Source organism: Moschus berezovskii, chromosome 5 (assembly GCF_049115385.1).
Source record: "Moschus berezovskii isolate FMDL1 chromosome 5, NW_MosBer_1.0, whole genome shotgun sequence".
NCBI classification, from domain to species: Eukaryota; Metazoa; Chordata; class Mammalia; order Artiodactyla; family Moschidae; genus Moschus; species Moschus berezovskii.
In genome coordinates, this window is record NC_142464.1 from 107,447,777 (window position 1) to 107,471,923 (window position 24,147).

Below are 24,147 nucleotides of genomic sequence, written 5' to 3' on the forward strand. Positions count from 1 at the left end.
GTAGGCCCTTTTCTCCACTACCACCACTCCCCCACCCCCGCCACCCCTGCCATAGTGTCCCAAAGGACAATGGTTTATTTGATTTCTAGCTTAATTATTTAAGAGCATTTCCTCTGGGAATGAATAATTGTTTATTCATGGATAGAGGAAGGAAAACTGAAATTTCTTGAGCAGTTTCTGTTGCCAGTTTCCATATTTGGCAATCCGATGTGTGATATTGAATTCTAGCCTTGCAACAATCTTGAGTCCTGTGTTGAAATCTGATACTTGGAGAAGTTAAGCGGTTCAGCCTGGTTCAATGCCAGGGGAGCTAAAACCAAAGTCAGAGTTCTACTAATCCATCAAGCCCTCTGTCTCGGAGGAGTTTCATTGACTTGCCTGGGTTTCACATGGGCTCTATTTCTCTCAGCCAGTCTGATCTATCTTGATGGGGTCAGGTGAGATGATTGCCTATCATTCATTCACTAGGGATTCCCAGGGCTCTTCATTCCCTTGATTTCCCCTCTTTTCTCGTCTGTCCACCATCTGGCTTTCAGCTTCCTACCAGATCATTCCATGGGTTCTATGCCACCCATTTCTGGAACAAGGAAGTTACATAAAGGCAGTTGAGAAGGCCTGGCTTTTGATCACTTTGAGATTCTGCAGCATCTAGCAACCCACAGCAGGCCTGTCTTCTAGTCCCTGGTCTAAGTCTGTATCCCACTCCATCCCGCCAGCTCCAAGGTATCTTAAGCAAAACTCTGCAGCCTCCACGCCACACTGGACCAGTTATACTGTTAACCAGAAAATGGCATCCCCAAATGCCATTTTGACCTTGTTAGGATTACAGTTGTGTGTGTGTTAGTTGCTCAGTCATGTCCGACTCTTTGTGACCCTATGGACTGTAGCCCATCAGACTCCTTTGTCCATGGGATTCTCCAGGCAAGAATACTGGAGTGGGTCGCCAGTTCTTTCTCCAGGGGATCTTCCCCGACCCAGGGCTTGAACCTGGGTCTCTCACATTGCAGGCAGATTCTTTACTGTCTGAGCCACCAGGGAAGTTATTTTGAACTGATTATTTTGAGAAACAGCAGACTCAGGAGAAGATAGGAAACAGAGTAGAAGTCATGCTTTAAGGGAAATGTATATTTAGAAAGAAGATCACCATTTGTAAGGTGGTCTCCCTGTCCTACCAAGAAAAGAAGAATGACTCTAATAAGAAAGAAATCATAAGAAACTCTTGGATGGACCAGGACCTTTTCTGCATAACAAACCTTATTCTTGTTGACCTGGCCTTCTCCCCATAACTGGTCCATTCCCAGCTTCTCTTTCGCTTTTAGCAGAAGATGAAATTTAAACCTGAAGTCTAAGCCACTGCTGAGAGTTACAGCTTTCCTTCTTTTCTACCATGTATATAAGATATAGGTGTTAATCAACTTCTGCTTTATATTTTGTTACAGGGCCCCAGCTGACAAGATAGATGGTTAGAGGAAAAATTATTTTCTCCCCCTACAGTGTCATTTATTTCCTTTAAATTTTTTTTTTTTTGGCTGTGCAGCATGGCATGTGGAATTCTAGTTCCCTGACCAAGGTTTGAACCTATGCCCCCTGTATCACAAACACTTAACCACTGGACTGCGCTGTTAGGAAACAGAGTAGGAAATGGTCTCTTTTGGTTTATACACTGGGAGTGAAGAGAGATGATTAACCTCATATCACTATCTAACCTCCAACCCCCTGTCGCCGGCCCCAGAAACCATCAGCTCCTGCACCTAGGAAGACATCTCCTTTCTTGATCTTTTCCAGCACCCAGCCCTCCATGGCAGGCCCAAGTCTGCACCTGGAGCCAATTATCTGGATCTCATAAGAATTCACTGTTGTCTGTATCCTAGTAGGATCGTGCCTAATGTCCCAACAATTATGTCATCTCTGAAATCTTAGCCAGAACAATGAGAACTGTCAGTCATAAGGAAATTTTAAAATGATTATGTGTAGTTGATGGTATGGCATTTTCTAATGAAAGCTTAATCTTTTTATTTTTACAAGGTCACTCGAAAACATTTCTCCTCATGGTTAAAATGGTGCTCATGCCTGCTAATGCTTAAATGAGGAGCCCTCTTGTATTTATTTTTTTAATTGGAGGATAATTGTTTTACAACGTTGTGTTGGTTTCTGCCATACAACAACGTGGATCAGCCTTAAGTATACATATGTCCCCTTCCTCTTGAGCCTCCCTCCACTCCTCTCTCTGTCCCACCCACCTCTTGTGTTTTTGATAGTGCAAGACCCTCCTTTCATCAAGACAGTGAAGGGGACTTGGCTCACTAAAGCCTTTAATTTGGGGACAGGGAAGAGAATCATGATCACTTGATAAATTGGATCCCTCCATGCCCCCACTGCCATTCTACCATTACTAATCTCTTTGGTGATCTAATTCATTAAGCTTTTTCTCTACTTTTATCTTATAAGTTATGAAAGGCTGTCAGGCATACATGTTTCTAGGGGATGACTGCCTTTTCACAGCCAAACCCCGTAAGCCTGCCCTCAGAAGCTCTTTACAGCACAACACACTCTGATTTCCTAGTCCTTCCCTGACCCTTTCCTTCACGTATCTGGTCAGCCTCCTCACCACTCTGCAAGCTTTCCATCTATGTCATTCCTGCTGTGAGTTCATGCCTCCACTTTCTCTACTGACCAGTCAACATCTCATCTCAAATGCTACCTCCTCCAGGAAGCCACTCCAAATCCTCCAAGTTGGGTTTGCCTCTCTCCCTCCTTTGAACTTGCTCAACAACACTTTGGTGGTTTGGTGAAGAGCCCCCTGGACTTGAGGGTCAGGATGCTGGGCTCTAACCATAGCTCTAACCATCGATACTTGGCTACCTCTGTGCCTTTTCTCTAAATGACAATGATAGTACCTTCACTTCCTTCTCCCCAGAGTCATTAGGAGAGCTACAGTAGCTTTAGTAACTTCAGATATGAGCTATATCTAATTATGTATACTCTGAGAACTTTTGTTTTCTTTTTGGCTTATTTTGGCTTTTCTGAGAGTGGTCAGTGGGTTTCAGTGATCTTTGTGTCCCTCAAAGACAGTGGCCACAACATAGCTTAGAAATTACTAAGTACTTGGTGGGGTTCAGGACCTACTACCCTAAAATATGACACCTTGGCATACTGAAGCTGAAGGAGTTTGCAGGCGTATTAAGTTGCTTCAGTCACATCCGACTCCTTGCAACCCCATGGACCGTAGCTCACCAGGCTTCTCTGTCCATGGGATTTTCCAGGCAAGAACACTAAAGTGGGTAGCCATTTCCTTCTCCAGGGCATCTTCCCAACCCAGGGATCGAACCTGGGTCTCCTGAGTCTCTGCATTGGCAGGCAGATTCTTTACCACTAGCGCCACTTTCGGGGAAGCCCCTGAAGGGGTTTGAGAAAATAGCAAAAGCAGGAAGGTCTCTCCCTTCACCTGTCTTCCCAGAAAGCAAGAGGTAAGTCTCTCAGGAGAAAGGTACCCTCCCTGAGCCAGAAGGATGGCAGACATCCTTAGCACCAGAGATGGAATTTAGGGCTTAGAATAAGCAAACCTTGTTACTTTCCCACCATTTAGTACCCTTCGGGCAAACCCTCTTATCTTGTCAACTCTTCATGAATTTATGGTTTCTTTGCCTAAAAGTATAAAAGTTTCCTGCTCTGGTCACTTCTTTGAGCCTTTAATTTTCTTGCAAAAGTTCCCACGTACATTTAATAACATTTGCCTGCATTTCCTCTGTCAAACTTAGTTTCATTTTCAGACCCAGCCAAGGACCCTAAGAGGGTCGAGGAAAACTTTTCTTCCCCTACATATTCAGTATTAAGTTTATTGATTCATTTATAGTGAGTTTCAATCAGGTGTGATTTTGCCCACAGGGGACATTTGGCAATGTCTGGTGTTATTTTGGTTGTCACAGCTCAGGGTAGGGGGACAGCGGCTTATTGGCACCTGGTAGGTAGAGGCCAGGGAGGCTCTTCCTCTCTCTCTGTCCCTTCCCTTCTCTTCCACTTCGTACCCATTCCCACAAACAAGAAATTATTTGACTCACTAGCGTCAAGGCTGAGAAATTTTGATTCATAGTCTTGCCCTGTTTTTAAAAAGATTTGAACCACCTACTAAATTACATACAAAACAAGACACAAAAATAAAGAGATCAGGGAAAATAAAGCCTGGAGTAAATTTGGCACTTGCCCTAAGGTTCCTGTACAGTGCTTGGTATGGGCTGAAAATTAGTCCCTGAGCTTCCCACTAGGCAAAGCAAAGAGGGAATACGAACATTTAGGAGATTGATCATGTCCATAAAATAAAAAGAGATTGAGACCTAGACAGATTTCTCAGTTTCCTCAACAAGGAGATGATACATAAAATGCAGTGACCAAAGCCTATCTCAATAACTACAATAGAGAGAGCAGTGACTTTCCTGAACCTATTCCCTAGTACAGGATTATAGCACAATTCTGGGGTAGAATCAGTGAAAGCAAGAAGCTAAAATGATCGCATCTGAGTATCTACCTCTCTGATAATCTGGGATGATTCAAGATTAAAAATCACATTTTTTAGATTGTTCAGTGAAAACCATGGATGGGTATTCTTGCATATTCCTCCACGGGTAGTATTTTCACCCCCTGGGGTTTGATAAGGTTTGTGCCACAGTGAGACTAAGCTGGAAGTCTTTGGCGAGAATCAGAGTTCAGATACCCAGTTGAGGGCTGCCTATTGTGCGTGGCAACAGGTATGCAGAAGAGAAGGCAGGTAAAGCAAATGCAGTGTTATAAGAACTAAAAGGTGCAAACAGGACACGCACCTTTATAGAAGTGTGGAGGTGCGTTGATGGCCATCCTAATTCAACCTGGAGATAAACTAAAGGAATACCTGCAGGAAAGTCTGTGTTTTCCTCAGAAATCCATTCTATTAATAAAACTGCTTTAGCAAGCGACCAGTGGGGAAGCTTAGAAAGGAGACTTGGCCAACAGGGGCTACGACTGGTATTTAAATATCCATTTAAAACAAGCTGGTGTTTTATTGAGCAGTACATCTTGCGTACACACCAGTGAATCACATCTGACTGTACAACTGATCAAAGTCCAAGTTCTACCCCAGAGAGCTGGAAAATTTTTACACCGGGTGTTACGAAAACCCACCCATTGTGATGATAGAAGAAAGCAGTAAAATGCTCATGGACTGTCATTTTAGGTAATATGACTTCCTGGTTGGGCTTCCCCGGTGGCTCAGCGGTAAAGAATCCACCGACCAATGCAGGAGACACAGGTTCGACCCCTGGTTTGGGAAGATCACCTGGAGAAGGAAATGACAACCCACTCCAGTATACTTGCTCAGGAAATCCCACAGACAGAGGAGCCTGGCAGGCTACAGTCTATGGAGTCTCAAAAGATTCAACATGACTTAGCGACTAAACAACAACAACAAACTTCCTGGTCAATGCTATGAAGACAAAAATTACAATATGGACCTTTAGATTATATAATAAGTTGATCACTTGGCTTCATTCTGATTCTGGCCCCACTGGTCTAAGTGAAGGAGGTTTTGGAATTGATATTTTTAAAGCTTCCTAAGTGATTCCAGGGTACAGGGAGGGCTGGGAATTAAAGTATCATAATTATTAAAGGAAGTCTATCCAAAATGATGATTTGAGTACTGAAGTAATGGAGCGTAAGCCTTTTACACGAAGATAAAACACACATTTCCCCTCTAATTTCAAATTTCCCCTCCCATTTAATTTTTCACCCCAAACATGTACAATTCTTAAAACTTAGTTCAAATAGTACAATCAACGAGCATAAATCTAAATATCACAAAAATGTCAAAAGAAAATATTTCTTTTAAATCCAGCATACAAAGCTAACCACTATTTTTTTTAGGGGAGGGCACACAGCATGCGGGATCTTTAGTTCCCTGACCAGGGATCAAACCTGTACCCTGGCAGTGAAAGCACGGAGTCTTAACCACTGGACTGCCAGGGAGGTCCAAAGATTAACTACTGTTGACATCTGTGATGTATGTCCTTCCATTTAATCCAATAAAAATTTGTTTTGTGTGTGTAGGAACACATTTTAATGAGTTTACTCCCAAATGTGGCAGTAAAACATTTTTCCTACAGGGAAAATAAGGCTGTTTTCTTTTTTGTTATAACTGGGGAGTGAGCATTTATCTCTTTTAGAACTGGGATCCAATCATTGGGTTCTAACTCAGAATTATTATCTAATTAGTTAAAACTTCTACCGTGACTCTTGAGTTGGTGTAAAGTAACAGAAAGAGTCTTTCTAAGAAAGAGTTTGAGTTCTTCCAGTTCATTCCCCAATTTATTTCTGTCTGCAGACTTAAAGGCTGAAATATTATTGGTTGAGTGAATGAATCCTTGAGTTAGAAGTTTTAAGTCATATGCAGCTATGAAAACTCTCGACTAAGATTCCTCCCTTAGGCAATTATTTTCCCAGACTCATGTCTTGCCTTTTTTCTATCTGTTGTCTCTTCACCTCTTTCTTGGAAATCTTTGTCTCCAATAGGAACTCAGCAGGGGAGAATCCCAGAAAGAGAAGAGGGGATCACCAGCTTCTGGACTTGCAGAGGGCTTATCTACACCCATGTTTGGAATATCTATTATCTGGTCTTATCAGCATAGCAAACCTGTAACTGTCTCAGATGTAATATCTTGGCTAAAAGAACCAGAAGACCTAAGAAATACAGGACTGTAATTTAAAACTTGCTGCAACTTAAATTAGAACTGGAATCATCTGTCCTTTGAGTCACGTGGGTTGAAGATCATCTACAGCTAATAGCTCCATTCACTTCAGCATAAACATCTTGAAGGGATTTAGCTGATTTTTTAAAAAGTCTCTTTTGGTCAACAGTCAACTTTGCTAATTAATTTTAGATCTTGTGCTATTAGCAAGGGATGGGGTTTTGAGGGGCCAGCGGCTGGAAGAGCCCTCTATCCCACTCAATGCCCACAAATTGCATTGGTGATGGAAGAAAAGAGGGTTAAGCCATAAAATCAAAGGTCAAAAGTTATAGAATGGTGAATTTGGGTGGTGTCCATAATCCAAGGGCTTCCCTGGTGGCTCAGTGGTAAAGAATCTACCTGCCAATGCAGGGGACACAGGTTCGATCCCTGTGTTGGGAAGATCCCCTAGAGAAGGAAATGGCAACCCACTCCAGTATTCTTACCTGGAAAATCCCATGGACAGAGGGGCCTGATGGGCTACCATGGGTTTGCAAAAGAGTTCAACAACAGCAGCAACAGCTGTAATCCAAAACTTGAGCAAGTCCTATCCAATACTTTCTAAGATGATAGCTAAAACCATTTCTGAGTGCTCTAGTCAATATAAATGGATCTCAAAACTTAAGTGAAAATACGATTACCTGGTGGCCATGAAACACTTAAATGTTGACAAATTTAATTCATGGAAAAAAGCAACAACCGATACAAACACTTAATTAATAAACTTTTGTTCTCCTAAAAGCCTCTGGATGTATTCTTCCAGAAGATGATCTATGCACTAGGAGGGGCAACTGTTAAATGGACCCATACATTTATCTGCACACACATATTCATCTCTGTTCTTACCTCCCTACACAATCTATGCACAAAGAGGAAGTAAAGTCGCTCAGTCGTATCCGACTCTTTGCGACCCATGGACTGTAACCTACCAAGTTCCTCCATCCATGGGATTTCCCAGACAAGAATACTGGAGTGGGTTGCCATTTCCTTCTCCAAGAGATCTTCCCGACCCAGGGATTGAACCCGGATCTCCCACATTGTAGGCAGACGCTTTATCGTCTGAGCCACCAGGGAAGTCTCATGCACTAAGAGGGGCAGCTGTTAAAAACGCACACGCACATTTATCTCCATTCTCACTGCCTCCCACCCCATCCCCATAAAACCCAAATGAGTTTAAAAGTAGTGTTAAGTGCTAATTTCTCAATAAAGCTGATGGCCAAACAATGATGCTCTCTCAGTACTCTTGGCTTCCATTTTGCTAACACATGGAAGTGCACTGGGGTGGTTCTTCCGATGGATTGTTTTGGATGGCTTCAAAAGAGCTGAACTAAGCATACCCTCAGGGCTGCAATAAAGTTGGGGGCAATAAAGTGAAATAAAATAAAGGAAAAATATTTATTCTCCTTCCTCAAATAAAGGTAATCTTTGAGGGAAATAATCACAATTACACTGGACTTCTTTACATATGGAGGAATGTAGATGAATAACATACCACACGTTTTTCAGTGTGTTTAAACTGCAATACTTTGGCCACCTCAAGCGCCGAGTTGACTCACTCGAAAAGACTCTGATGCTGGGAAGGGTTGGGGGCGGGAGGAGAGGAGAAGGGGACGACAGAGAATGAGATAGCTGGATGGCATCACCGACTCTGTGGACATGAGTCTGAGTGAACTCCGGGAGTTGGTGATGGACAGGGAGGCCTGGCGTGCTGTGATTCATGGGGTCGCGGAGAGTCGGACACAACTGAGAGACTGAACTGAACTGAACTGAACTGAAGACCTCATCACCGACTCAGCAGACATGGGTCTGAGCAAACTCCGGGAGATGATGAAGGACATGGAAGCCTTCAGTTCAGTGCTGCAGTCCAGGGGGTCGCAGAGTTGGATATGACTGAGTGTCTGAACAACAACAAAAGGCCTCTCAGAGGGCTTCCCTGGTGGCTCAGACAGTAAAGAATCTGCCTGCAATGCGGGAGAACTGGGCTCAGTCCCTGGGTGGGGAAGATCCCCTGGAGAAGGGAATGGTAACCCACTCCAGTATTCTTGCCCGGAGAATTCTATCGACAGAGGAGCCTGGCGGGCTATAGTCCATGAGGTTGCAAACAGTCAGACACGACTGTGTGACTAACACACACACAAGGCCTCTCTAGGCTTCCCATGTGGCTCAGATGGTAAAGAATCTGCCTGTGAATGCAGGAGAAGCAGGAGATGCAGTTTCCATCCCTGGGTTGGGAAGATGCCCTGAAAAAGGAAATGGTAACCTGCTCCAGTATTCTTGCCTGTAGAATTCCATGGACAGAGGAGTCTGGTGGGCTACACAGTCCATGGGGTCACAAAGATTCAGACATGACTATGTGGCTGAGTATGAGCATCTGACCTGATATTTTAAGATCAGCTGTTTTCAGGTCCCTTGCCTCTACTGGAGTCTGAGCTCTATGGATTCTGGTCACTCATCTTTTTATCCTAACATGATGCCTGGAACAGAGCAGAGGCTCAATGAACAAACGTACGAATACAGAAACAGTAAGTCTCACATGCACAATTTCAAAGTCTCTAGACCATACATCCATCTAGATGTCATGCCTTTTATCAACCATCTTTAAGGAATAAAAAAGAAAAAAAAAAAACTTTTCTCCCTGGCCCCTTTCTTTAAATCATGCACGTGAGAAGAGTTAATCATTCCCTCTACAGTGAAAATACTAAGATTTGCCTTGGTAATATTGCCCATAATAACAACAATGCAAACCAGGAAAGGTGACAAATGGCCAGACTGTGATGATCTCAAAAATTTGTTTTTGTTATATAAACACAGAGAGAATTAACTTCAGACAGTAAAATAATAATAAACTGCAAAATCTAGCAATGGTAATTCCACAGCAAATCTTGAAACTAATTACAAAATAACAAAGTTTCTAGAAGGAATTTAGAATAATCTGCTTAAACACACCAGTCTTAATTTCTTCTTTATAACTAAGAATATTTTTTCACTTAAAAAATGTCTCTTCATCTTTAAGAAGCAGTCTATACACAGGATCTTATGAATCGCCCCTGTCAAATTTAATTTAAAAGACAATTACACGTTGCAGACATGTGGGTTTTAACAGAAATTCACCTATTATTCAATTCTACCTTATCTTATATTAGTTATATGATAAAAATTTACTGGCTCAATAATTCATTATTTTTAAAATACTTTTCTTTTGAAAGAGGATGAAGGAGAAAGACAAGAAGTTTGCAACATTAAAGTTATTGCAAAAATACTCACCACACACAGGCTGACTACAGAGGACAGCGTCTCAGATCAGCAGGAAAAACCTCTGGAACACGACTGTTTTGTTGTGCAGTCCAGGGCTGTCATCAGTTAAGGCGGGGTTGGGGGGGGTGCGGGTGTGGAAAGTTAGGAGGTGGGACTGGAGGAAAGAAAGCAAGCCTGTCTTTACTGCTTGGGGTGGGGTTGGGTGGGGTGGTCAGTGTTTCTCCGTTTAAGAAAGCGGACACTCCGTTTCATCTGATTCCATTTATTTTATGTGACATTTGCCTGATAATACTGCTTCCTTAGATAGCAAGATTTATCTATGATTGGGCAACAACACATCTTATGAAGGTACAAGTTTTATTTATTTAGAATTTCTAGAATTCATCTATTTCCTAAAGCATTTAAGGGTCTTGGCACATGTTTAAAAGTGAGAATTGAGCAGCTGGCCTTACGATTCAAAAATGCTAACCTTATGATTCAAAAATGCTAAAGACATATTAGATTTCCTTCTTGTCAGGTTGTTTTCTAAGCTAAAGCACTGTATGCCCAATGAGAGACAAGAGAAGATATTGAAGGTTAGGGGTGTAGAGAGGGACAGTGGCAATTTTGGAGTCACCTGTCTGGTGCTGGTGTGGAGCCTGGATTCTAGAAGGCAAGACTGTCATCCTGGAGATTACTGCAGGGACAATTTCACAGAAAGAGAAGGTGCAGGGTTTCCCTGGTGGCTCAGCAGCAAAGCAGGAGACTCGGGTTCCATCCCTGGGTCAGGAAGATCCCCTGGAGAATAGCACGGCTACCCACTCTAGTATTCTTGCCTGCAAAATCTCATGGACAGAGGAGCCTGGTGGGCTATAATCCGTGGGGTCGCAAAGAGTTGGACACGACTTAGTGACTGAACAGCAACAACAATGAAGGATACAGAGGACCTAAGCAAGGATGGAAAACAGAAGCGTAGCTTTAACGGAAGCCGCCATTCCTATTGTTTAATCACAACAGGAATGGGCAGTTCTTAGAGAACGGGCCCAGCGATGAGAGAGGAGCTGAATCACTTCATGAATCAGTAGATAGGTACACAGATACGCAATACTGAATATGAAACCTTCAATTGTTTCCTGGCTGCTGATTTAAAATGTGTTCCTTTAGCAGAGGTTAAAACATTTTATCCTTTTCGACGTGACTCTAAGTTGTAGAGTTTTTCCCATGGTGTTTGAATATAAAACTTGAATGAGTCATATCACTGAAACTACTTTACGTTCTCCTTGGTTATTTGTGTGTACAGAAGAAGTTATTCTTGGAGGTGGAATATAAGGGGAAAGGAGTCCCTGGGTGCTCACTGATTTTAGGGAGACCTTCAGTGAGTCTACTGACATTCACACATACCACTGAGTAGAAAACCCAGGTATCAGCACAATCGATACCACCTTATTGTAGAAGACTGGAGTGTGATCCAAAACCATAGCACGTAGCCAAAACGGGCGGTGACATCATTCCCGTCCTAGGAGAGTTTATGACCTGGGAAGTGGGACAAACCATATGGCCCATATAGAAAATATCCTTCCCTGGTGGCTCAGTGGTAAAGAATCTGCCTGCCAGTGCAGGAGACGCAGGTCTGACCCCTGGGTGAAGAAGACCCTGTGGAGAAGGAAATGGCAACCTACTCTAGTATTAAAAAGAAAGAAAGAAAATATCCTTTTGTTGTTCCTTCAGTTCAGTTCAGTTCAGTCGCTCAGTCGTGTCTGACTCTTTGGGACCCCATGGACTGCAGCACACCGGGCTTCCCTGTCCTTCACTATCTCTCAAGAGTTTGCTCAAACTCATGTCCATTGAGTTGGTGATGCCATCCAACCATCTCATCCTCCATCACCCCCTTCTCCTTCTGCCTTCAATCTTTCCCAGCATCAGGGTCTTTCTCAATGAGTTGACTCTTCGCATCAGGTGGCCAAAGTAGTAGAACTTCAGTTTTTCAGCATCACTCCTTCCAATGAATATTCAGGGTTGATTTCCTTTAGAATTGACTGGTTTGATCTTGCTGTCCAAGGGACTCCCAAGAGTCAAAGCAAGAGGTCATCAAGTTCTAGGCCACTTATTCTGTGGCTCTTGGGCAAATCTCTTAATAAAAAAAGGCTGTAATGTATTAAATCTTCAGCATGTGCTTAAAGCACAAAATCATTTCAACTAATGTGTCACATATCTTCATCATTTGACATTCATAGCAACTGTCATTATTACTAATAATAATAAAAATAAGGAAACTGAGTCCAGAGAAGTCAAGTAGTTTTCAAGGGCCCTACAGCAGCTAATCTGAAAGATTGGAACGTGAATCCAGGCTTATCTTACATAAAAGTCTGTATTTTTCCACTCTGACTCTCAACTATAAAAGAGTGGTGAAAACATCCACATCACAGGACCCTGGTGAGGATTAAATAAGAATATGGGAGAGCCTGGATACATGGACGATATGCAACAGAGTCACGTTCCCCTCCCTGCCACCCCTACTCTTTCTCAGGATGAGGCCCCTTTTTTAAGGTTCTTTCAAAGCCATCTGTGTACCCCTCTCCTCCACAGTAGGACATCTCACCTGCCCCGTTCTCCAGCTGGACACTGAGCCCTTTGAAGGACAGGGGGAGGCCTCTGTCACTGGCATGAGTGAAATTCAGAGACCTGTGGGATCACATTAAAATGTCTTTAGAGTTATGGTCTGAGCCAGCCACAGGTGTCACAGTAGTAAAGAATCCACCTGCCAATTCAAGAGATGTGGGTTCAATCCCTGGGTCATGAAGATCCCCCGGTGGAAGAAATGGCAACCCACTCCATCATTCTTGCCTGGAAAATCCCAGGGCCAGAGGAGCCTAGTGGGCTACAGTCCATAGGGTCACAGAGTTGGACATGACTGAGCACTCACTCACTCACTCACTGAGCCAGTCACACAGAAATAGGAAAAGAATCACCCAGGGATTAATTGAATTCCATCAAATGGGAAAGGATCCAGGATTTGGGAACTTCATGCATTCTGCCCATTTATACCAATTGAGCATTTTTTTAAGGGAGCCACCAGGTCATTGTGATTGGAGTTAAAATCAGGCCCCCCAGGTTCTATGTTCTAGTCTCTGATTCTTTTATTTATTCACTCAACAAACATATACATATACACTGAGTCCTTGCTATACAACAGGACTGAGTGTGGGATCAGCGATATAAGAGCAACAAACAGGCTTCCTGCTCTCAAGATGCCTGTTTGGTTTTATCCCAGTAAAGGAGAAAGGGGAAAGAAAAACACATGCAAACACAAACAAACACCAAGTCAACATCTAAGTGAATAAAACTGTTGTGTATTGTTCTAAGGGTTGCAAAGACAGTCATCAAGGGGCTGTGGTTCTGAAAGAGGGAGTCGGGGAAGGCAGGACCTACCTCAGACAGGATGGGCAGGGGAGGCCTCCCTGGAGCAGACACCCGAGGAGGATCAGGAGGTGGCTGTGTGGATGGGTGGGAGGAGCATCCCAAGAGAGGGCAAAAGTCCTGGCGTGAGCTGGGGGATTTGAGGAAGTGAAAGGAGCATCTCCAGAAGCAGGAAGTGTTCAGATGGTCTATGTGAGGAGTCCTGGAATGGCAGCAGAGAGAGGTTTATAGGACTATTCAGGAAAGACTCCACAGGGACTTCTGTGGTGGTTCAGTAGTTGAGATGCCGAGTTCCCACTGCAGGGGGTGTGGGTTTGATCCCTGGTCAGGGATCCTATGCGCTGTGTGGCCAAACATTTAAAAAATTAAAAACAAAAACAAAAGGAAAGACTCTGCGTAGAACTATATATGTATTAAAATGTGTTTACTTACTTATGACTGTGCTGGGTCTTCATTACTGTGTAGGCTTTCTCTAGCTGCAGCAAGCGGGGGCCACTCCCTAGCTGTGGTGCACAGGCTTCTCATTGTAGTGGCTTCTCTTGCTGCACAGCATGGGATCTAGGGTGCTTGGGTTTCAGTATTTGCAATGTACAGGCTTAGTTGACCTCCAGCATGTGGAATCTTCTGGACCAGGACTTGAACCCATGTCCCCCGCATTGACAGAAAGCTTCTTAAGCACTGGACCACCAGGGTCCAGAACTATATTTTCAAGGAGACAGACTTGTGAACAGGTGTGTGTGTGTGTGTGAACTCTTGTTGAGAAAATCACCAGGCCATTTTTTTTTGTCTTTCTTTGATCAAAAGATGTGGCATGGCCACAACCTGGCTGGTGTTACTCTTTTCTTTGCAAACAGGTTCCACAAGCTCTGGGGCTGAGAATGTGGAGACTGAGTGGTTGGTGACAAATTCTCTGAGAAAAGTGATCAGGTTGGGTATTGACTAGACTGCTTTGGAGAGTCATTACCATTTTCAAAAAGGACTAAGTAGCCACTGGCCTGTGTCGTATGGGCACTGCCTGGGGTGGAGTTCTCTAACTATTGCTTCTGGGGTTAGCCACTGAGTAAACGTTCATCAAGACAGTCTGGCATAGGGGTGCCCAGTATGGCTTCTGGAGTTAGAATCACTGCTGGCGCACTGTGTGACCTTGGTCTAGTTAGTCACCATCTCTGTGCTTCAAATTCTTCAAAGGGTTACTGTCAGGATTAAATAGTGAACGTGTCCTAGCAGTCTGAGCTTCCCTGGTGACTCAGTGGAAAAGAATCCCCCTGCCAATGCGGGAGACTTGGGTTCGATCCCTGAGTCAGACCCCTGGAGAAGGAAATGGCAACCCGCTCCGGTATTCTTGTTGGGAAATCCTATGGACAGAGGAGCCTGGTGGGCTACAGTCCGAAGGGTCACAAGGGTCAGACTTGACTTTGTGACTAAAGTCATGTAGTCATACCACCACTACCTAGCAGTCTATAAATATGTCTATAAGTATTCAGCAAATACTGCTTTTTCCCCCCTCTCCCTTGAATTAAGGAAGTGGGGAAAAGGAATCATAATGAAAAGAAATTTAAGAAGTAGAATCTGCAGACTTCCTATATGGAATGTGGACAGTGAGACAGCAAAATTGAAACGGATCTCAAGTTTCTATCCTGGGACACTGCTTGGCAGTTGTACTGCTTAAGACTCTTTCTGACTCCAGTCACAGAATATTAACTGTGAATATTAAGTGTTAGTCATGGGCTTCTCTCATAGCTCAGTTGGTAAAGAATCTGCTTGCAATGCAGGAGACCCGGGTTCGATTTCTGGATCAGGAAGACCCCCTGGAGAAGGAAGTGGCTACCCACCCCACTATTCTTGCCTGGAGAATTCCATGGACAGAGGAGCCTGGCAGACTACAGTTCATGGAGTCACAAAAGCCGGACATAAGGTGGATTCTTTACTGTCTGAGCCAGCAGGGAGCCCAAGAATCCTGGAGTGAGTAGCCTGTTCCTTCTCCAGGGGATCTTCCTGACCCACGGATTGAACTGGGGTCTCCTAAATTGCAGGTGGATTCTTTACTGCCTGAGTTACCAGAGAAGATCATACAAAGCAAAAAAGGAAATTTATTGCCTCATATCTGAAAAATCTCGGGTGCAACTGGTTTTGGGACCAACTTGTTCCAGGTCCAGCCCTGTGATCGAGGCCCAGTGGTCTTAGTTCTGCTCTGCTTCATGCCAACTTCATTCCTTCTCAAACTTCACATGGAGGTACAGGGGCCACCAGCAGCTCCAGGCTGTCCTCTCAGATTGTCTATAATAAATCAGTAATTGATAACAGTAGCTAACACCCACATTTGCTCACACCAAAAAGAGTAGGGCAACGACTCTGTTTACATATATTGACACTTGTAATTTTCACAAGAATGATGTGGGTAGGAAAAATTCTTTAGAAACCAATGAAAAAGAATCCACTTTTACTGAGATTAATAGGACCCTGAAAACAGCACTAAAAGGAACATGTAGAGCTCTAAAATGCCTTCACAATTGAAAAGTAAAACCAAAAAAAAAAAAGGAACTAAATATTCGTCTTAAAAAAGTTAGAAAAAGAAAACACAAAATTGAAATCAATCAACAAAGGTAAAAGTTGAAATTAATGATATAGAAAAAATACTAGATTAAAATAGTAAGAAGGACGAATTAGAATCTCCTGAAATAACTCCAAAAGTTAGTGAATAGACTAATAAACTATATATAAAACAGACAAAAAAATGTGCAAAGTTGATGAGGTCAAAAAAGAGAAGAAAATAAAAAAGGTTAGGAATGAGAAAAAAAGTCATGACCATAGGTATGTGAGAAATTGAAAAATTGGACAGACTCATTATAGGGAACTCTACAGAAATGATTATGAAAGCCTACAGAAATGTGTGATTTCCTGGCAAAACACAAGCTATTAAAACAGACCCAAGAAGACAGAAAAAAAAACCAAAAAACCAGAACAACAATAATGTGCTTGGAGGTCAATACTGAAAAGATTCTAGGGCCCAGTGGCCTCAGAGTTGGGCTTTGATTTACCTCTAAATGTCTGACAATTCCAGTGCGAAGTAATTTAGACCCTTGCTACTCAAAGTGTGTTCATGGACTGGTAATATTAGTATCACTTGGGAGCTGGTTAGAAATGGGAATTCAGCCACTCCTCCAAGCCATAGAAAAGTCTTTTAAAATGATGTTTTGAAGCCAATGTAATTTTAACACCAAAATTTAAGAAAGAAAAAAATGTGTAGATTATTTTTAATTATTAATTGTAATTATAGATTAATATCACTGATGATTTAGAGAGGACAATTGTAGAAGACTTCTTTATATATCAAAAGAATAAAAGACAAACAAGCAATAAATAAAAGACAATAAATAAGTTATTCCACAACTGCATGAGTGGGTCAGTCTCTAAATCCATCACCATAATCTATTACACTGATAAACTAAGAGAAAACATCAGCAGATATTCTAACAACACTTGCTTAAATTCAACAACTATTCAATCTGAATAAAAATTCTAAGCAGGTAGGTATAAAAGAAAATTATTTAAACAGGCAAAAGACTATTTATTCCAAACCAATAGCAAATATTATCTTAAGAGAATGTGATAAGGTGGATGGATACTAGATAAATATACAGAAATCAAAAGGTCTTTTTCTGCTCTAATAAAAACCAGCAAAAAGTAAAAATGGGAACATGTTTTTTCCATATATAATAGTGATGAAAACTATAAACTACTTAGGAATAATTCTAATAAGAAAGTAACAGAAAATATAGAGAAAAAGTTTTACTGTCTTGTTAAAACAAAAAGAATCTGAACAGCTGGAAAAGATTTTCATGTTTTTGGATGAGAAATCTTATAATAAAGTCAATTCTTTTAAAATTGATTTCATGCAGTTCCATTAGAATGAAAACAAGCTTTTTTTTTCTCTCTCTTAGAATTAGATAAAATGATTATATAGTTCATTGGGGAAAATAAATGTCCAATATTAGGTTAAGAAAACTATGAAAAAGGGAAATAGTATCTAAAGCTGAAGCTCCAGTACTTTGGCCACCTGACGTGAAGCCAACTCACTGGAAAAGACCCTGATAATAGGGAAGATTGAGGGCAGGAGGAGAAGGTGATGACAGAGGATGAGATGGTTGGATGGCATCACTGTCCCACTGGACATGAGTTTGAGGAAATTTCAGGAGACAGTGAAGGACAGGGAAGCCTGGCGTGCTGCAGTCCATGGAATCGCAGAGTCAGACACGACTTAGCAACTGAACAACAACTACAAACAGTGTTTGATGTTTTATTTAAGTGATATTTTTGGGGATGCCCATGTCGAAATATCCAGCTGCTAATGTGAAAAAAGGCATTTTTCATTCTCTGGTAGGACCAGAGAAGTGGGTCTGAGAACTTTCTGTTGAGATCGTCTGGATGACTGGGTCACCAAGGAAGAGAAACGGAAATTCCCAGGAGTCATGGTTGGAGACCCGAGGCCAGTGCAGTGGTCACTCCAGCGCCACTTCCAGACCACGTCATTCTGGGTAACACCATTCAGTGGCTTTAATGAGCCTTGCATGTGTCCTCACTTACACGAAGAGCTATTAATATTAACGCCTGCCCTCCGCTCCACAGAACATCGGCGTGGTGTCTGAGTGGCTGTGGTCGTGGTTGTAAACCAGCAAGCACTATGTGTACTAAGGATGTGGGTGAAGAGGGCGCTGCCTGAGCCTGAGCACTGGGGTTCTGGCCCTTTCACCTGGCCCACAGACACCTACCCATCCTTCAGGTCTCAGACCCAGTGGCCTTCCCTGATCTCCCCTTGGCCTGGTGCCCCCATCATGAACTGCCATTGCAAGTCCACCTTTGTTCCTGTGTTGACTTGATCCACACCCGTCTCTCTGGTCTCAGGGGCACCCCCAAGGGAACAGGCTCTACATCCATTTGACTCCCTCTTGGGAGCACACTGCCCCCCTCTAGAAATAGTCACTCAGTGAATAGAGAAAACCGAGTGAGGAAGGTAACAGGAAGGATGGAGCCGGAGCAGAGGAGGAAACCCCCTCCAAAAAAAAAACAAAAAACACCACGGCTGCAGACAAGCTGTAGAGAACATTTTTGTAAAGGAAGCAGGGCAATGCTGCCGAATGAGCTTTAAGAAGCAAAACCGAGAGAGGAATGCGAGAGATGCTGCTGCTGCTGCTAAGTCGCTTCAGTTGTGTCCAACTCTGTGCGACCCTGTAGACGGCAGCCCACCGGGCTCCGCAGCCCACCAGGCTCCCCCGTCCCCGGGATTCTCCAGGCAAGAACACTGGAGTGGGTTGCCATTTCCTTCTCCAAGGCATGAAAGTGAAAAGTGAAAGTGAAGTTGCTCAGTCGTGTCTGACTCTTCGCGACTCCATGGACTGCAGCCCACCAGGCTCCTCCGTCCATGGGATTTTCCAGGCAAGAGTACTGGAGTGGGGTGCCACTGCCTTCTCCGGGAATGCGAGAAAGCCTTGGATTAACTGTAAATTGCTCTGCTTACAGTGTTGCTGCCACTGAAACAATTGTGTAAATATGAAAAGCAGCAAAGCTGATGGATGAAAGTCTTTGGGTTTCTAAAGAAGGGAAATGTAAATACTGAAACTTTTCCTATTTCCGTTAGCTCTAGGTAACCTTGCTCTGTGAAGCAAGAAGACAAAAGGCATGCAAATCCAGCAGAGTAACTTGAATGGAGATGTTGAATGGTAACTGTGGAAAACCAGGTGTGTTTCCAGTTAACCAACTTTTGTTCAAAACCCAAACACTGTTAATACTATGTAACACACTTCAAGCTGTTAAGAGAGTAGATATTATATGTTTTCAGCACAGAAAAGAAGCTGTAATTGTGTGACTTGATGGAAGTGTTAGCTGCAGGTGGTAATTTTTGCCAATAGGTAAGTGTATCAACTCAACAGTTTGCACACCTTACACTCACTCAATGTTATATGTCAGTGATATCTCAATAAGGCTGGGGAAAATCCCATAAGTGTTATTGAAGGAGGAAATAGACAGAACAGGTTCCATCTTGAAAGCAGGACTCCATCTTGGGCCGGACTGTGGACTTTGCCCTGTATCTATGGAAACGACATACCAACTGGAAAACCAGGCCCCGGGATGAAGGAGCCTCAGGACTTGTACTTAGACTCTTCTTTGCCTAAAAGAATATGCTAATTATCTCTGTAACAGAACAAAGTCCTAAATCCCATTATGCTTATGGGGTATGACCACAGGCTATTGATAAATGTCCACTGTTTAATTATCTAGGCTTGTGACACAGGAATCATGGGTTAACTTTGACTGTATCTCTATTTTACCTTGTCCAGACTAGTTTCAGGGAATTTGGGGAGGTGGGTTTGAGCACGTACATTTAGGGTATATAAGGTTTCACAAAAACTGGTTAGGGTCTTTGGTTAGGAGGAGACTCTGCCTTGGGCCCGCCGGTGTAATAAACTGCACTCCACTACCTGCATTGTTCTTCTGAGTGAGTTTGTTCCCGGAATGCGTGGCTACAACATTATAGCTAATTTGGGTCCACGTATTTTGTGCATTTAATAACTTTCACACACTGTTTTACAGTGTGGACACTAATTTTTCTAAGCTCCATTTTTGTCTGGGAATGTGAAATATTTGGATGATATCTTATTCCTATTTGACCCTATAGATCGATGTTTCTCTGTAGCTATAAAAATTCCAGAGGTGATAAGAACACCTAAGCGTTAAATACAATCTGTCATAAAATAAAATGCAGTACCCTTATACCTTGGAGGTCTCACCCTTTTTCTTGAGTGTATGGTGGAGACTTCCAATGATTACATTTTTAAATATTGTGGTAAAAAATATGCATAACATAAAACTTACTGACTGTCATGGTCTGGGCGTGGGTTGGAAAAGAATTTTGACATGAGACAGAATGAGAGGGAAATAAAGTTTATTAGAGTGGGAGACGCTGTTAGAACAGCGGGCCAGCTCAAGGGAGAACTGACGTTGAACTGGGGTCCTTAGTGAACCCTTAGTGAACAGGGTCCACTTTTATAGCCATGGTACAAGGAATGGGATAGGGGTCTTGTGGGTCATTTGCTGATTGGATGAGGCACGTATACTGGGTAGGGGGAAGAGTAAAGCAAATACCTTCTCCCTATGGGGTAGCAGCAGAGACAGGTTATACTGCTCAGGAGGACCTGTAATCCATTAATAGTTACAACATGGGGGAGGGAAGGATAATAAGGGTCTGGTGTTTCCATTCCTGCATTCCAAGACCCTCCTGGGTTTCATCTGCTCTTTTGTCCTTGGGTCACCACACTGATCACCTACGTTTAAGTACACAGTTCAGTAAAACTAAATATACTCACATTTTTGTTCCACCAACCTCCAGAATTTTTCATCTTGCAAAACTGAAACTCTATAGTCATTAAACAAAAACTCCCTACTTCCTTCCCCATCCCACCGCTGGCAACCACTCTGATGGTAACTTTTCTTATTGGGTCAGTTTCCTGGAAGTTCTGCCTGGGTGGGTGTTCTTATGACATCCCTGGGAAACCAGAACTGGTAGGTACCCATAGAAATTAGGCTTCCCTGGTAGTTCAGAGGTTAAAGCGTCTGCCTGCAATGCGGGAGACCTGGGTTTGATCCCTGGGTTGGGAAGATTCCCTGAAGAGGGAAATGGCAACCCACTCCAGTATTCTTGCCTGGAGAATCCCATAGATGGAGGAGTCTGGTGGGCTACAGTCCACGGGGTCGCAAAGAGTCGGACACAACTGAGCGACTTCACTTCATAGAAATTAGCGTGTCGTTTGATTAATCCAGAGGATTAGTGATTAGGTACAATTCTATGCCAAGAGGAAACAAAATTCAGGGGTGGATTCATAGACACTAAAATCCAGACAGGGTTTGGATACCCGGAGAAGGGAATGGCAAACCCACTCCAGGATTCTTGCCTGGAGACTCCCATGAACAGAGGAGCCTGGTGGGCTATATAGTCCACGGAGTTGCAAAGAGTAGGACACAACTGAGCAGAACAGATAAAGCAATTTAATTCCCAGGCATTAGTCACATGCCTCGTGCATGAAGGTTCAAGAGCTGGAGGAAGTGAAGAGCTCATTCAGGTCAAGGAGTCATTCATTCAGTAAACAAGTATTGAATACAGTTAGGCCTGAACTTGACCTCGAACTTGGCACTCATTGAGCTCCCCGGCCTCAAGAAGCCTGCAGTCAAGTAGTCAGGACAAGAGAAGGCAGACAATGAATGTGTTCATTTGCTGACACTTCCTTGAGTTCCCACCTGGTATGGATATCCTCAGATAAACTGACTTCGGGTGGCAAAGATATAGATGGCCATATTTGCTTTTTTTTTTTTTTTGTGGCTGCACTGGGTCTTCCTAATGGTGCCTTGGGCCCTTTGTTGCAGATGTGGGCTTTCTCCAGTTGTAGAGCAAGGGCTCTAGAGCATGTAGGCTCAGTTACCCTGTGGCATGTGGGATCTTAGTTCCCTGACCAGGGATCAAACCCAAGTCCTCTGCATTGGGAGGTGGACTTTCAAGCACTGGGCTACCAGCGAAGTCTCTGCAATTTTTAAGTTACTCATTTTTTACCATCTTTTATATCGGACACGACTGAAGCGAATTCACTTTCACTTTTCATTTTCATGCATTGGAGAAGGAAATGGCAACCCACTCCAGTGTTCTTGCCTGGAGAATCCCAGGGATGGGGGAGCCTAGTGGGCTGCTGTCTATGGGGTCGCACAGAGTCGGACACGACTGAAGTGAGTTAGCAGCAGCAGCAGCATAGCATCCACATTGATATATTCACCACTTAACTGAATTTGGTTGATGTACTTGGAACGTCTACTAAGTATTTACAAGTCCATCGTCATATTAACTCCTTAGAAATGCCCCAGAGGAGGATGTTATTATTACCATCTTTATTTTGCAGATGAAAAAATGAAGTTCAGAAAGCCTGGGCGAATTTTCCAGAGTCACAAAACTAGAAAACGTAGAGTCAAGATGGACTAAGTTGCTCTGAATAAACGTGGGGCTCTCTTGAGTTACGCATATGTTAACCACAGCTAGAAAGTGGACAGTCAACTGGTCGTGCCTCTGTGCTCAGTCGCTCAGTTGTGTCTGACTCTTTTGCAACCCCACGGACTGTAGCCTGCCAGACTCCTCTGTCCAGGGGACTTTTCAGGCAAGAATACTGGAGTGGGTTGCCATCACCTCCTCCAGGGGATCTTCCCTGACCCAGGGATTGAACCTGCATCTCCTGAATTGGCAGGCAGATTCTTGATCATGGAGCCACCTGGAAAGCCCCAGTCGATTGATCATCAACACACATATTTGTTGAGCACTTACACTGCCAGGCATCCAGGATCCTGTAGTAAATGAGATCCAAGTAAACCAGTTCTTTGTTAGCCGAAGTTGCACTGCAAGAAGACAGAAAATCGCAGAAGATCACAAATGCATTGCAAACGGGTGCTTTGGGAGAGTAAAACACAGGAGCCCCACGTGGACTGGGGCGAGGCAGGGGGTGGAAGAATCGTAGTAGGAAGGGAATCACAAACAAGTATTTTCCTTCTGAAAACAGAGCTTGAGGACCCAGCCTTTAATTTCTATTGCCTACGCAGCCAAACACATCCCTGCTTGTTTTGCCTTGTGGGATGATTCAGTTACTGCACAGGTGGGTTCAATGAATTGTGGGTAGAAAGTTCAACCCCACCCAGACCAGTGAAGCTGGTTTGGGTTTTCACATCCTGTGAAATACACACTCTGTGAAAAATTTTGTTTAAATACACTATTTTGGAGCAAAAATTAAAATTAGATCCTGGGTGAGGAAGTAGCACCTGGCCTACTTTAAGCAAGGGAAGAACCTCTCATCTTTGTGGGGATGAAAAGTGTTGTTTGACTTGATACAAATCTTGAAAAACAGACTGCTGCATTGCTCTCTTCCCCAGAATTGACACAACCATGGAAAAAATTGACAGGAAAGTGCTTTCAAGACACAATTGCAAAAATTAACAGTAACATTCGAAAGAACTCACTTCTGCTTAAAAGAAGAAAAAACCACGTTTCTTCAGTTACTTGCATTCTTGTTGTAATTAACATTCATTTTAACACACTGTATGAACTTAACCACTGTCATTGGATGTTGCAGAGCTTTGAATATGCTAGACTCAACAAGCTGAGTGGATCATTGCATTAGTCCCTGGGTTATAAAGATGCACCAAAGACTTTATTCCTGCTGCTCTTCTATAGATTATAGTCTAAGACTACAGGAAGCTTGCTCCCTGTACTTTTTGGACCTGTCCCGATTTCAGATTATTCAGTTCCTGGTCAAACCACAGCTCCTTGGAGACAAGGGACTCCCTTGTCTTATCTGTTGTTGTATATCTGTTTCCAATAGAGTGTTTGCATATTGCACAAGATCAATGGATGACTTGTGTAGGAGAGGAAATATTTTCCTCTACCCTTCTAGGTTCTTGTGGCTGGTCTGTTAATGAAATTGATATACGTTAATTAACAGGAGAAAAACACAGTTAGTTGCATTTGTGTGGGAGCCCCACAAAGACAATGAGATCCAAGGACAAGTTAGGTAATTATGGCCAAGGAATGGGATTGCCCTGGGACTTCTAAAAGAGGTGGTGATTTATGGAATGATAAGAAAAGCAGATATTCTTGTTATTAGGTGTCTGTCCTGCCATGCAGTTCAGATAAGAATTATCTCTCGGGCTTCCTGGTGGCTTAGTG

At 43.1% G+C, this 24,147-nt stretch overlaps 1 protein-coding gene across 5 annotated transcripts in view; it reads right to left on the reverse strand.

The window, feature by feature from the left end:
* The window catches only part of LOC129562001 (placenta-specific gene 8 protein-like), a 41,826-nt gene extending 19,049 nt beyond the window's left edge, over positions 1 to 22,777 (reverse strand). The window contains exons 1-3 of one of the 5 annotated variants that reach the window (XM_088836435.1): positions 10,621 to 10,896; positions 10,014 to 10,158; positions 9,126 to 9,223 (exon numbers count right to left, since the gene is read on the reverse strand). The gene's annotated coding sequence lies outside the window, so the exon portion shown is untranslated. Of the gene's footprint in view, positions 1 to 9,125; positions 9,224 to 10,013; positions 10,159 to 10,620; positions 10,897 to 13,412; positions 13,566 to 22,755 lie in introns of those variants that run through there. The other 4 variants (XM_088836434.1, XM_088836433.1, XM_088836437.1 and 1 more) reach the window with 4 other exon arrangements.
* Positions 22,778 to 24,147: the final 1,370 nt, after the last annotated feature.